At 41.0% G+C, this 16,121-nt stretch overlaps 1 long non-coding RNA gene across 1 annotated transcript in view; it reads right to left on the bottom strand.

The window, feature by feature from the left end:
- The window catches only part of LOC107181251, a 100,303-nt gene that overhangs the window by 50,656 nt on the left and 33,526 nt on the right, over positions 1–16,121 (bottom strand). Inside the window, exon 3 of the long non-coding RNA XR_006220675.1 lies at positions 11,175–11,288. This is a non-coding gene — a long non-coding RNA (uncharacterized LOC107181251). The remainder of the gene's footprint in view (positions 1–11,174; positions 11,289–16,121) is intronic.

Here is a 16,121-nt window from a genome sequence, read left to right as displayed (position 1 = left end):
CTACTCAGGAAAGATCTGATCTTTGTGAATCCATCTATCCCTGCCTTCTCCATTAAGAAGTACCCATATTTCGGGGCACGGTCGGTGGCTCGGTCGGTTAAGCATCCGACTTCGGCTCAGGTCATGATCTCATGGTCCGTGAGTTCGAGCCCCGCATCGGGCTCTGTGCTGACCGCTCAGAGCCTGGAGCCTGTTTCAGATTCTGTGTCTCCCTCTCTCTCTTCCCCTCCCCTGTTCATGCTCTGTCTCTCTCTGTCTCAAAAATAAATAAACATTAAAAATAAAAAAAGAAGTACCCATATTTCAAGGCCAAACTCAAGTTCCATCTTCTTGGTAAAAACTACCCAGACCATAGTCAAGGTTCCTTTCTCTGAATTTCTACATTTATTTATTCATTATCACAACTCATCTTTCATGACTTCATGTGTTCACTCAAAACAAATATTATTTAAGCACCTAATATGTGTCAAGTTCTATAATGGTAGAAAATTGCTAAGGCTTTGAGTTCCCCACAGCACCCAGTCAAATGACTTGCATGGAATATATACTCAACATACATTCTTGACTAATTGGCTATTGATATGCATTTTTGCTTCCTACTTAATGTTTTTTTTTCTCTTTCTTTTTTCCACTGCATAATAATAGATGCATAGAAAGAACATGAAAGTTTGGAGCAAATTGAGTGGCAGGTAGCTGTGCTTATTTCCTCATACCTTTATATTACAAGGCTGCTCTTGTGTAGCTATGATCTCCTCAAATCATATTTAACCAAATTAAAAACATTTACCAAGAATGTATCTGAATACATTCCAAACACCACTTATCCTTAAAAAGCAAGTCAATTGAATTCATAATGAACTCTTTCATTTGTTTCAGTTTGATCCACCTAAGATGCTTAAATGAATACATAATATACTCACATCTCCCTAGGAATATCCTAAACCAAAAGCTAAGAATGACTTACTTCTTTCTTTGTTAAGCAAGCTGTAGGAGTGAAAATATTGCCTTTACGCATTTTAAGCAATCAAAATATCTTCATGGGATGAAAAAACATTTACTGAATTTCTGTGGTTTAATATAATGTGAATTTCTGTGGTAAAATAGCTAGAAAGATCCATTAACCCTCTCAAAATAAAGCTTTTGAAATACACAATAATACATGTGAATTGCAGAAATTTTGATAACACAGATAAGACAAGTAAAAAAATTCTTTAACAAATCACCTGTAACCCTACCATCTACCAACCCACCTGTAATATATTCCTTTAGGGGCACCTGGCTGGCTCAGTCAGTAGAGCATGCGACTTTTGATCTTGGGGTTATAAGTTCAAGCCCCACGTTGGGTGTAGAGATTACTTAAAAATAAAATGTTAAAAAAAAAAACACTAATATATCCTTCTAGGTCTGACTTATAAAGTCTTTAATTTATTAATCATTTATGTGAAATCTTTAGATTTACTAGTCCTATGGATAGTTATCTTTGTCATCCAGCCTTAGACATAGTGGTGAAAGAAAAGTATGCATCTTTCTTAATGCAGCTATTAAAATGAGGAAGAGGGGCGCCTGGGTGGCTCAGTCGGTTAAGCGGCCGACTTCGGCTCAGGTCATGATATCACGGTCTGTGAGTTCGAGCCCCGCATCGGGCTCTGTGCTGACAGCTCAGAGCCCGGAGCCCATTTCAGATTCTGTGTCTCCCTCTCTCTCTGACCCTCCCCTGTTCATGCTCTGTCTCTCTCTGTCTCAAAAATAAATAAACGTTAAAAAAAAATTTTTTTTAATAAAAAAATAAAATAAAATGAGGAAGAAACTGTTAAGAAAAGGTAACTTTATCACCAGGACAAGATATGCTGTTATTGCCTTAATAACCAAATTACTCTGTGATGTTATTTTCACTCAAGAATGTTATATGCTTAATAAGAAGTGCCAGGATGGGATGTGCTCGGCATTTTCACACTCATTTACTGCAATACCTCAGAGAATTATAGAATGTTCAATTGAAATGTAATTTTCCAGCTAAGTAACAGCTCTGCAAAGAGTTAGGGAAACTCAAATCCTAGATTTTGTCCTAGAGATTTTAAAGTTTAATGTTATTATGACTACCTCACATGCCAAGGTAAACCCAACAGCGCTCAGTTACACCCACGAGAATAAAGTGAAACTACAATCACTCACTTTCGGCCGACTTACAACAAAAAACCCACAGACTTAAACTGCTACTTTAAAAGAGACAAAACTAATGTCAGTATTGGAAAGATGAAAGCAATTTGATCCCTGCATATTAATGTCAATATGTCAGTGCATATCCTACTGTGATGACAATATAAATATGGGAGGTCAGGATATCTAGGCATGGCATTAAGATCTAGACCAAATTAAATTTGATTAAAGACCAAAGATACGGTAACTACTAATCTTAACCACATTCTGTTAAGTTGAATTACGATGGTACCCATAATTTATATCCAGGTTCTCCAAGACATCCTGGCTAGTACTCTGGAATTTTTACCTAACAGTTCAAGGATTGAGATATTTTAAGATTCTAATCCTATAATAGTATATTTGCAGATAATTATATGCTGTGGGATGTATAATATGATTCCCTGATCTTTTGATAACACTGGAACTTGTTGAATGAGAGCCTGAGTGAAAGCAGTAATTCAAAATTTCCTTCCTTTGTGATTTTTTTGGTCTAAATCTCAGCACTACTTTTTCATTGTTTAGGTCTTATTGTATTAAAAGGCAGGGCAAGCCTGATAAGAGCAAAGGAAAGGCTTAACACAGTTTGGAGAAGGCAGCATGGACTTCCTCCAGAATCAGCTCAGGGACCCACCCTAGGGGCCTGGAACCATGGGAATTTCCTACTGAAGGATGTACCAGTCTATAGCTTAATTTTTACCATAAGATTAATGGGATCTGGGGTATGGAACATTCTCCGACTCTGGGTGAAATCAAATACCACAAGTTAGAAATTCAGGTGAATTTCTCTTTTTTATGGATACTAGTATATTGTCAAGGAGACCCACAGGCTACATGAAGGGAGAAAAAAAAATGTTTCTCCTGCAACTCCCATGAACTGTGAAGAATTGAAATTATATGCTTGAAGACACAAGCAATGGCATAAAGCCTCAGAAGAAAAAAAACTTTAAAGCTACTTTTGAAAACCGATGAATATCACATATTATGCTCACAGGATACCCTATCCAAAAGGATTTACTTCTTTCAACCGTCCTGCAACTCACAGCTGTGACTGTCACATTCTTGAGGTGAAGCTATGCTCCATGTCCACTTAAGCCTGATCTGCCCATGAAAGCTGCCAACCACAAATATGCAGCCACTGGAGCATCCTGCCTTTCCATCACAACCATAAACACTTTGGATACTGCTTGATTTATTAAAATGGTAAGTGATTCTACCAGAGCAGTGATTCTCAACAGGGGCTGGTTTTACTTCCCAGGGGATATTCAGCAATGTCTGGAAACATTTGTGATGGTCACCGCTGTGGGGGATGAAGGGGGGTGTTGCTACTGGCATCCGGTGCATAGAGGCCAAAGATGCTGCTAAACATCCTACAAGGCCTAGAAAAGCCCTCTAGAGCAAAACATTGTCTCGCCCAAAATGTCAATAGTACCTAGGTTCAGATTCTCTGAACTAGAGTTTTGTTTGTTTTTTCACAAGTGCTCTGTGCAACTGGGTGCAGATGTGGCTGTGTAAGGATGAGATAGAAATGTATTTTTTTTGCTCCTTAATTTCCACATCCCCCCCACCTCAATATCCTCTTCTCTAACTTAGTATAACTGGTCACCGTTCGCTTTCACCTAAATCTATGGCCTCTTACCACAAGACACAAAGGGTTACTTTTAGCACAAAACAAATGTTTCTCTCTTCCAGGAGCCAAATGGTCAGTGCTAACTTTTCAAGTGCCTTCAACTATTTTGATGAATTGAGGTTCTCTAGCTGGTGAAGAAAAACAGCATAGATAATGGTCTCTGCAGCTGTTGGGAGGTTTGTGTGTTGTGTATTTTTCTGTCTAGATTAGCTGCCCTGGCTACATTAATTCACGCACTTGACCAAGCAAAATGCCTCATTCTTAAAATAGGACAGTCAAAGAAACCAGATCAACCTGGAAGGAAACATAAAACCGTGGGAAAGAAGATAAGGCTGACTACCCAATCATCTCATTTTCAGAGGAATCAAAGTCTTGCAATGCCAAGGCCACCTGCTAAAGTCCAGGAAAAGAAACAATGGAAGAGGATAGAAATACTGATGAGGATGCAATGACAGACCAAACTAGAAATGAAGGTTGGGGAGCCAGGGGAGACCACATTCTTTTCCCATAACTCCCTCATAATCATCCCCCCCAAACAGAAGCATTGCCTGACTTCTTTTAACAGCACCAAAGGATAACACACATCCTCCCTCAGTTACACATCACAGAGCTGACAGCCCAACTCTAATCAAAAGGAAGATAGCTCTATTTCCAGGAATGTTCAAGTCTGGAAGCAGAGTAGCATAAATGACCTAATACGCCCTTATCTGCTATCACCCTTTGACACTGAGCACATGAGCACTCTAGGTACCTGTATTACAGAGAATATACTATGAGGAAAAAATCCAAGCCTTTACCAAAAACTATATACTCATATTTGGGGAGTGGACTTGAACTTATAATTAGGCAGAGTGACATAAAGGAGGATCCCTTGCTCAAAATGAATTTTCCACTGTCTATCGAAAGTCCACCATTAGACATTCATTCCTCTTTGCTGCTTATACTCCAGCTACATAAGAAGGTGTGGTTTTCTCCCACTTCAGGATTTCACTTCCTGAATTCATTCCCTTTATCATGCTATCGGTCACCCTCATCCCTGCTCTTGTCTTCTCTTTAAGATTAGGCTCAGATGCCATTTTTAGGGAACTTCCCTTTTGACTTCACCCTCACCCCTTTTCTATGCTTCTGTAATAGCCAGTTCATAGCAGCAGCAGCATACTTAAGGCATTTTCACATCTATTCACATTTTCAGTGGATGTCAAATGTTTAGGGATGTCAAATATTCACTTGAAGAATTTGCTAAAAATATAGATTCCCATTGCTTTGTACAGAGAATTAAAGTCAGAGTGTGGAACAGGCTCAGGAGATTGCATTTGTAAGTAAAACCCTCCCTAGGGATTCTGATGCTGGTGTCCACCAACAACACTGGAAAACTCGGCCTTATCTGCACCCAGAACCCCTTGACACTCAAGGCTAGAAGCCATCTCTAATTCATCTTTATACGTCCCACCCCAATCCAGGACCAATCCATAGCATAGGGAAAGTTCACATTTGAAAAAAGTTGTCCTGAAGTATCTCTGGTTGAAAAAACAAACATCAAATAAAGTCTTAGTGTGGAGCAATTGAGAGTGTGAGACCAGAGGACAGGAGCGATAGAAAATCCCTGACACCAAATTTCCAGGCGCTTCACATTTTGCCAAGAAACATTATGCAAGTCTCTCCCTCACTCCCAGTATCAACTCTCATTACTGAGCTTCCCTCTGCCCACCAGGCCCAGTATCAACTCTCATTACCAAGCTTCCCTCTGCCCACCATGCCTGGCGTTACAATAGTTTACTACTTGTGGACTTTTATATCGTCTTTATACTACATCCCACACCCTTCTAGAATTGCAGTCAGAAAGAAGGTGTGCTTTCTGTTAAATGCCCTCCTGTACTTCCTCACCATTCTTAATCAGTAGGGTTCAGCCTGAGATAGGATGTTACAGAATTCAATCTGAAAGAAGGCAAAAAGAGGGTCTCATAATATCATACCATTTTCAGGCAAATATGGAGAAGAGTCTGTATTTGTACAACTAATAATATCAGGAAAGGGATACAGATCCTGGTTTGTAAGGAAAAGTCTTGTATGTGCTTTATTTGGTATAGATGTTAACCAGATTAGGAAAAAAAAAAGGAGTGTGTGTGCACATATGTGGGTGTGTGGTTAAAAATGAGCTTGCTGAGAATTTTCTAGTTTCCTATTAGAGCAAAATGGATTTTATTCCTTGTTCTGGTGTCCATCATCCTGGTTCAGTGGGAGCTGAAAATATTCTTCATCCAACCCTCAGGGTTAAAGAGTTCTGTATTATTGGAATGTTATTTTGTTTTCAGGCTGTTTCATGTTAATGGCTTGATTACCCATATAGTGATGTAACAAGGAGTTACATTTTGGGAGGTCTCAGTAACATATGTCAATAAATACTAAGGAAAATCATTCCTTTATGTCTCTAGCGCATGCATGTGCACACACGCACACACACACACACACACACACACACACACACACTACAAACTCTAATTTACCCCTCTCCTCACCACAAACCCCTTTCCAAACATTCTATCCAAAAAGCTTTCCATTGAAATATTTTTAATAGACATTTTATTTTGGAATAATCTTAGATTTACAGATAAATTGCAAAGAAAGCACAGAGTTCTCATACACCCTTCATCAATTTCTCCTAATGTTAACATCTTACATAGCCTTGTTCCATTTGTCTAAACCAGAGGATGACAAATGGCAGCAGCTTACTGGCCAAATCCTGCCTGTTGCCCGTTTTTGTAGGGCCTGCAAGCAAATAAGAGTTTTCGTGTGATTTTTTAAAAAATTTTTTATTTATTTTTGAGACAGCGCAAGCAGGGGAGGGGCACAGAGAGAGGGACAGAGAAGATCTGAAGTGGGCTCTGCACTGACAGCAGCAAGCCGGTTGTGGGGTTGGAACTCACTAACTGGGAGATCATGATCTGAGCCAAAGTGTGATGCTCAACTGACTGAACCCCCCAGGCTCCTGAGTTTTTACATTTTTAAATAGTTGAAAAAATCTAAAGAAGAATATTTCATGACATGTGTAAAGAATATGAAATTAAACATTCAGCATCCATAAATAAAATTTTATTGGAACACAGCCCATTCCTTTACATATTGTCTGTCGAGGCTTGGCCAGTATTACGGCACAGTTGAGTAGCTGCAGCAAAGACCATAGAGCCACAAAGCTTGAAGTCTTTACTTTCTGGTCTTTTACAGAAAAAGTTTGCAGACTACTTGTCTAAGCCAAGAAATTAGCATTGTAATATTACTATTAACTACACACTTTATATTACTAGTTTTTCCACTAATGTTTCACGATGCAATCCGGAATACCAAATTGCATTTAGCAAGCACTTTCATATGGTGAACATCAATTCACCCACCAGGTGCATGGTTCTACTTTGGAAAATATTCCTGCCTAACAAATGACTTTCTGCTGGCCACTTGAACAGGGTTTGTTTTTGTTGTCTACGTGTTTTACACAATAGCCAAACAATTTAATACATCGGGGCCAGGAAAGCTGTGAACTTGAAGATGGAGGAAGAGCTATATTTGTTCAAGCAGTCCACACGCTAGGCCAAAGCAGAGCACCAATTCAGGCCTTCAGAAGAAGGGACTTCCAGTGCTCCCCCTTGTACGGAGGGAGGCCTTCCCCCGGTCCCATGCGATCCCTGCCCCAGCTCCCTGTCCTTTGTTTCCTCCTCTCCCAGCCTGGCCTGTGAATCGCGCGGCTCTCCCTTTCACCAGGCTGCAGTGCCTTTCAATGGGCTCCGCAGGCATAGGCGGGCGGCGTCCGGTTGCCGGGCAACGGCCTGAAAGGCAGCACACGTTGCCGCCAGAGCCGAGACACATCCGCACCAGCCCGTCTGCGCCGCGAGCCTGTGGCCTGATTTCTTCCCCTCCATTGTTGTAGCTCACACAAAAGGCTACAACTCCAGTGTGGTCACGGGTCCTGCACTGAATTACGCGCCAGGCCATTCTCTGGGCCAGAGCCTTTGTGGGCTGGGTTGCTCCCCTCCCGGTGCCAGAACTCCGGGCCTGTCACACGCTAGCTGAAGCGCTTCGCAAGCGTGGGCGAGTTGTGCCCCCCCCCCATCCCCCTGCCTCATCCACCCACCTACCGCCTTTGTTCCTTTCAGCTGCCGGCCAGGCCGTAGTTTGCCTTTTGGCTGGTATGAGATCACTCAGACGGCGGTCTTGGGCATTCCTCCCCACTCGCTTCCTTCTCTCTCAAGTTAAGCGCCGAATATAAAATCCCAGGCCTATTCGGTCATCTTTTCTTATCTCTTTCTCAATCATCCCCCGCTCCCCCATCCCTCTCTCTCTCAAGTTTCTAAGGCTGCTGTTGCCATGGAACTCAAACAATTTAAGCGATGAAGGGAGCTTTTCTATGGTGTCTGCCAAACTCCCCAAACTTCAGAGACTGAAGTCAGCGCAGAGTCCTTGGGATTTCCCAGCGCTCCCCCTTCCTCCAGTCTGAAGAGAGTTACATTCAATTCACCACCCTTTATACCCTGACTCACTGTTCAGCAGTGCGTTCGGATTCGGGAAATTCGGTGGTGAATTGGGAAGAGAAATGTTAAGTCACACTTAAGAGCAATTGCATGTGAAAGCTGGAAGGGGTCTCTCTCCAAAGGAAAAACAAACCAAGATATGAGTGTTTTTCCTGCTACAGTGTAACCTGGACAAAGAGCGCTAGCTACATCAGCTCTTTTATAAAAATTCTTACCTGCTCAGGGAGAAGTGCGTTAAGGTAACAGTAAGCTACCTGGCTTTTTTTTATATTGTTATCAGTGTGAAATGCCTGTTGTTCAGCAGGGTTCCCAAGTATGGGCTCCACCCACAGCGCCATCAGCAGGCCAGGGGCAGAGGCACAGGCACTTGTCCCACATGTCAGCACACTGGTTATGCCCAGGTCTGAATGCGGGTGTAACTTGCACATGCAGCCTCCTGCCACTCTTTGTGTTTCTCACATTATTCCGGCTCTCTCTCCCCATAACAGGAGGCCATGAGGGGGATCCAAATATACAGTAATAACTTATGTTTATTACAGAACTCATATTACAGGGGTGGAAGGGAGAGAGCAAAAGCCTGTATGCCTTGAATCTATTTTAACTTTTTCAGTTGGCTAATGTCAAACTCCAATTACCTCAAATCAATCAAGCAGGGGATGATGTGCAAATATTTGTCAACTGATGTGGCACAAGCACTGAGCCATCAGAACAGACCGCCTAGCAATGAGCATGGACCCTGCATGGGTACCCTGCATGGGTGTGAACCAGCTGAGCACTACTGCTGACACCCACTGGGCTCACAGCTCTGTGCTAGGCAGCAGAGTGGAGAGTTTAGAGACTTCCAAAACGCAAAGCACTGTCTTTTCCTCAAGGTATTTATCACTTGGTTTTTAATAGAGTGAAGCTAGCATACATCAAATGATACCAAATGACAGACGAGAATAAGATAAAATTATTCATAGCTTGGAATTTTTCTCAGTAATAGTAATAGCTAAACTTTCACAACAACTATATGAAAATATTGGTACTATTATTATCCCCACTTTACATATGTGGAAACAAAGAATCATTAGGGACTTCTTCCAGCTTTTGTATATATAAGACAGGCAGAAAAAGAAGAAGACACTTATTAATTGCCTGCAGTGTTTCAGGGATGGTTACAGGCAAGATAGGTCATGCATACTATCTTGATGACTACACTTTAGAAACATGGATTTACTAGCTGTATGAGCAGGACAAACAGGAGGAAGAAAATGCTGCAATCAAGGACATTGACTAGGAGAAAGTTTGGAAGGGTCTACACCAAAGACTGTAGAAAGGAAATTGAGGTGATGGTAGTAAACCAGCTTCAGTTAACTAGCAAATTCAGGGACGTAAATACAGGATACATATATTATGAAGGAAAAGAGAATAGGGATGTTAGGAGTATGGGGGATCTCTGGAAGAAGGGGCCCCAAGCTTCAACCACAGGCTAGAGATGGCAGTTGTGTAACAGGGCCTTCAAGACAAGCAGATGAAGAAAGGAAAAAGTGATGTAAGACACACTTGGGAAAGAACCTCAGCCACTGATTTACGGGGGGGATATGAGACAAAGGAGTAAAAAGTGATGGAGGTTTCAAATTTGCAGAAGTTGGTTACAATAAATAGCTCTCAAGTGGGCTCCAGGAGTTAACTCAGCAACCCAAAGTGCCTAATTCACCCCAAAGTAGTTTACTGCCAGAAAATCTGAACCAATAAATAAATATTAAATTATTTTACATTATGTAAAACAGTGCTGGGCACATCACAGAGGCTAATTGAATATTCATTGATAGACTGACTGCTTAAATAAATTGAGAACCAAGATATGTGTAACTCTTAAACTTTTCCTCAAATCAATGTGTTTTGAAATTTCTGCACTTCTGACTGTCTGGAGGCACCCATAGCATAGAGGTGCAATAGCAAGGACCAGGAGACTTGGGTTCTGCCTCTAGCTTGGATGTGACACCTTAAAGATCATTTAGATCCTCTGCATTTAGGTGTCTTTGCCTGGAAAATGCTGAGATAGACCAATACTTAGACCAAATAATCTAAAGTACAAAAATCCAAATTTCACAAATATATATCCACCTAAAGAATTTGAGGCAAAATAAATAAAGCATTTTGTACTGAGCAGAACTTGACCATTTTCTCCAAAGACAATAGAAATGCATCTCACTAAAATAGTAAAGGAGATAATCATGGCATTTCTAGACTCTTTTCCTATAAGAATGCTGGCAATTTTCACAAGTTCAAAGGGACTTTCCCATCAGTTTTGATTCCCATGATTTCACACTCATGGAAATTTCCTCAGAGAAGCAGTTTCTTTGGCAACTTCATGCTCACGATCATCTTAGTATCAATAGGAGCTACACAGACATGTCAGCAGGGGAATAGGCCTCTTCTGGGCAGTGGGAAAAAGGAGCTGTCTCCTTTTATTACCAAAAATAAATACAGAAGACACAAAAGATTTTTACTATACTTGTCACATACAGTGAAGTAAGTTGAAGATGAAACTAAAATCTCCACCATAAAACAAAAGGCTTTGTGTGTTTCAAAGGCATTTTATGTTGCATAACATGGAATTAGCTCTAGCTCCAGCCCTTTGAGCTTCATGTATACTGTATATAATAAATACATTGTCTAAAATTAAAGGATATTGAACTCTTTCTTAGACTTACCCTCCCGAGAAAAATAGAACACTTTAAAAAAAAGTTAAAAGAAAACATTTGGAGAGAGCTTGTCTATAAACAGTGAAGTGCCTTACACAGTAAACAGTTTCAGCAAGTTGCACCAGTGGTCAAACTCACCATGCTTTGTATTCGCTGTATTTCTAAAATCTAGACTTAGCTTTGATTCATTACTGTATGCTTAGTCCCATGTTCTTTAGAGTATGTTCCATGGATCAGCGGCAACAGCATGACCTGGGAGTAAGGAAGAAGTGCAGAATCGTGAATCCCACTCAGACCTACTGAGCCAAAATCTACATTTTAACAATACCTCAGGTGTTTTTATGCACATTACTATTGGAGAAGCACTGCTCTAGTCTATAACTTCCATCCAGTAGACATAATGTTTAAAAGTGGTTTGAATATTTTGAAAGGCAGTTTTCTTTCCTGGGGTGGCGGGGGGGGGGGGGAATTATTGGCTGTAGAAATTATTGGCTAACTCTGTCAAAAAAAAAAAATAGAACTAGACCCTAACTAGTGACAGAGAATAATAAATTATAGCATACTATCATAAGTATTAGAAAATGCCAGTGGAGAGCAACTATCAGTGAGGGTAATTTGGGGGCTCCCCATCCACATTCTCTTGACACAGCCTTCCTGTGACCAAACGCACACTTTTGAAAGATGACTGAGGTTAAGAGTGCAATCTGGCCGCAGAAAGGAGAAAAGCTCACTGACCCATGCTGGCCTCTGACCTTGACCTCATTAGCTAATCAAATGAGCTAACCAGCCATGGACATCAGAGAGCATTATATGTTGATTAAGTCAAAGCATAAGAAAAACCAGCAAAAAATCAGTTATTGAGATGTTTCTACCTTGATTACCCATATTTCTTAACATAATATGGGGAGCACATATACAAATTCTCTTCCATCTTCTAGTATCTTTTCCCCATGGTATTGCTGATCACAGACTTGAGGACAACAAAGGTTCTTCTCTTTCATAGGTCTCTAGTCTTTCCCTTCAAAGCACTTAAGACAAATTATAATTATAAATTTATTTTTATGTTTATTCCTTTATAATTTCTACCACTAAATTCCAAGGGCAGAGATCTTCTTCCTTTGGTTCACCCAATATTTAGCAGAATCCCTGGCACTTACTAGGAGGTTCAAGAAACATTTGTTGAGTGACTAAGTAAATGAAGAGGGAATGTGGATCATCTCTCTAAAACCAAACCTACTTATACTACCTTGTAACATTCAATACATACTGAATATTCTATTATGCTAAGGGTTAGACATACATATTTTCCCTGAATGGGACTGCTTGAGTGGCTCAGTTGGTTAAACACCTGACTCCTGATTTCAGCTCAGGTCATGACCTCAGGGTTCATGAGATCTAGCCCCTTGTCAGGCTCCATGCTGTTAGAGAGCCTGAGTCTGTCTATCTGTTTGTCTGTCTGTCTCTCTCAAAAATAAATAAACTTCAAAATTTCCCTGACTGCTAGAACCTGATATTCCAGTGGAAAAGACAGATTTATAATAACATTAATGGCTAATATTTCTTTCAGTGTTCCAAGCATGTTACACATATTAACACATTGATCCCAACAAATCAATCTAGGAATCAATCAACAAAATCCATCTAGGAGGTAGATGTTACGATTATCTCCATTCTACAGATGTGGAAACTGAGGCTCAGAGAGGTTAAGTAACTTGCCCAAATTCATACATCTAATTCAAGGTCCACCTGTAAGTGAACACAGGCAGTCTCACTCTTAGTCACGTTCTTTAATTTAATTTAATTTTATTTTATTTTTTAAATGTTTGTTTATTTTTGAGAGAGAGAGAGAAAGCAGAGGAGGGGCAGAGAGACAGGGAGACACAGAATCCAAAGCAGGCTCCAGGCTCCAAGCCGAGCCATCAGCAAAGAGCCTGAACAGGGCTCAAACTCACAAACCATGAGATCATGACCTGAGCTGAAGTCAGACACTCAACCAACTGAGCCACCCAGGTGCCCCTAGTCACATCCTTTAAAAAAATGTATTTATTTATTTTTGAGAGGGAGAGAGAGAGCTAGGGGAGAGGGCAAAGACTGGGAATCCCAAGTGGGGCTTGAACCCAGCAACCATGAGATCATGACCTGAGCTGAAACCAAGAATCAGACACTCAACCGACTGAGCCACCCAGGTACCCCTTAGCCAGATTCCTTTTTTTTTTTTTTAATGTTTGTTTGTTTAGAGAGAGAGAGAGAGAAGAAGTGCAAGCAGAGGAAGGGGAAGAGAGAGAGAGAGGATCCCAAGCAGGCTCTGCACTGTCAGCACAGAGCCTGACGTGAGGCTTGATCTCACAAACCATGAGATCATGACCTGAGCTGAAATCAGGAGTTGGATGCTCAACCAACTGAGTCACCCAGGCACACTATGGCCGCATTCTTAATAAGCCATTTGGAAACCTGTCTTTTATTAAGCCATGAGAAGTGATCAGAGAGTAATATACAGAATTTAAGGAAGCAGAGGAAGGCCAGTTAGTTCCAAACCCAGCCTATGCTCTTCAGACAAGCTCTTTTGTGCTTTTCTGGTTTCCTTTACTGCCTGGTGAAGGATTCCCTGGGAAGGTCTGTGTGGCAAGTGCAGGGTGCAACCTAGTGTTCCTGAGGGGTTGGACTCAGCCAAGTCAGGCTCATCTTCCCTCAGCTTGCTCCTTTCTACCTTGGTAGCAGCAGAAATCCCAGTCCAATAAAAACACATATTAACCTACACTGTGAACTTGATGAAGGAATCAAGCCATGGCTTCAGTGGTGTAATGAATTTAAAGGAAGTTTGAATGGGAGATCAATCCAAATTCAGAACTTGAAGCAAAACAGGATAGTCATTCACTCACTCAGGGACAATACATGTAACTGTTTTCCCTCTTGATCACCTCTCTGTCTTAATTCTCCCTTTCTCTGCATTCTGGGGAGGGACCTATTTTCTCCAGTCTTGACATGCATTAGGGTCTTTCAAGTGGAATCACTTCCTTTAATTCCCGATAGGTTTTGAGTGTGACCTCAGGTTCCTCTTCATGTGTTTCAAGCTGAGATACTATCACAACTCACATTTCCCTCTCAGGGCTTCACAAATTACTCTGATGTACAGATTACATAAAAATATAACTCTCAGTTCCTCGAAGTAGTTTAACAGAATTTGAGACTTAGGGGAAATTTTGCGCTTTGGCGCAATTTTTAAATAAGTTGATTAGATCAGTTAAGTTCTAAAAGGGAAAATGCCATTTGATTCAAGTCTCCTGTGAGGCAGCTATCTATAATCAGCTCCTTTGTCACTGGCTCAATAAAGCAGGGACCTTTCTCTAAGGGATAAGTCATAAAAAGTAAAATTAAGAAAATTTCTACTACATTAAAAGTTACCTGGTATAGTCTTGGTACAGTTTGCCTTTTTCTACTTCTTCCTTCCGCTTATGGATAACTATACCTTTCCATGTTTCCTTTTGTTTGTCTTTTCTTATTACTTTTATACTTAGAAGGTACCTGAGGTTTTTTTTATTCAAAAGAAAATCTTTTCTAATAGCAATTCCACTTACTCCATGGGGTTTGGTTGCATTCCCTCTTCCCTTCTTTCATACCAGTCCCTCCAAAATTCTTTCCTTTCTTTATTTCTCCCTATTTGTATTCTTTTCCCACCACCAAAATGTGTCTTGTTACTCCCCCTCCTGTTTACCTGAATAGTACAAAACCAATGGTATGTGGTGAGAGTATTTTTCTATGTGCCATTATATCTATCTCCATTCATTCCTCTCTATGGATGTGTTGTCACAGAATTCGGTCATTCTCCTTGGAGAACACAACCATTGACTTCCAACTCAATATTAACAATCTCCATGATCCCACTGTTTTCAAAATAGAGCATATCTAGGGGCTCTTGGGTGGCTCCATCGGTTAACCATTCGAATTCGGCTCAGGTCATGATCTGGAGGTTCATGAGGTCCAGCCCTGCATCAGCTCAGGGCTGACAGCTCGGAGCCTGGACTACTTCAGATTTTGTGTCTCCCTCTCTCCCTGTCCCTCCCCCGCTCATGCTCTCTCTGTCTCTCAATAATAAACATTAAAAAATATTTTAGGGGCGCCTGGGTGGCTTGGTTGGTTAAGCGTCCGACTTCGGCTCAGGTCATGATCTCACGGTTTGTGAGTTCAAGCCCCACGTCGGGCTCTGTGCTGACAGCTCAGAGCCTGGAGCCTGTTTCAAATTCTGTGTCTCCCTCTCTCTCTGCTCCTCCCCTGTTCATGCTCTGTCTCTCTCTGTCTCAAAAATAAATAAAAACGTCAAAAAAAATTTTTTTTAAATATTTTAAAAAATAAATAAATATGGGCACCTGGGCGGCTTAGTTGGTTAACCGTCCAACTTCCGCTCAGATCGTGATCTCGGGGTTCACAAGTTCGAGCCCCACATCGGGCTCTGTGCTGACAGTTTAGAACCTGGAGCCTGCTTCGGATTCTGTGTCTCCCTGTCTCTCTGCTCCTCCCCGCTCACGCTCTGTCTCTCCCTCAAAAAAATAAACATTTTAAATAAATAAATAAATAAATAAATAAATAAATATGTCGCATTTCCATTTGTAGCGGTATGAAATGGAACTGATGGCCAGAGTGAAGGCCAGATACTGGTGGGTGCACTTACTACTTAGCACCCTCCCTGAAGTGGCCTGGATGAAAGGAGCCAATTAAGTTAGAGCACACTGAGTGGGAATGGGCTGGAGACACAATGGTAGTAAATGTTCTTATTAGAGACCATTCTGTCCCTTTCATTTTCTCTGCATGGCCTATCAGCAGAACCTGAGAGCTTTAAACTTGACATGAATAACTAACAATTTAACTGTGATTTTCCAACCATGTCTACTGTCTGTGTACCTGAAATATTATTGTTCTGCTCCTCATTTCAGACAAGCATTACTTTCAATGTGCCACTGCCTGAGGCACAAAAATTGAATATGAAAACTCCATGAAATTTGGTAAAAATATAAATGTAGCCATACATTGTTTCATTATTAACCTTATGCAGATGGTATGGTTTAAATACTTTTAATACTTGTGTGATGT

Source organism: Panthera tigris, chromosome C1 (genome assembly GCF_018350195.1).
Source record: "Panthera tigris isolate Pti1 chromosome C1, P.tigris_Pti1_mat1.1, whole genome shotgun sequence".
NCBI lineage: Eukaryota > Metazoa > Chordata > Mammalia > Carnivora > Felidae > Panthera > Panthera tigris.
Note: the sequence above shows the minus strand (reverse complement) of the source record. Positions and strands in the feature narration are given on the sequence as shown.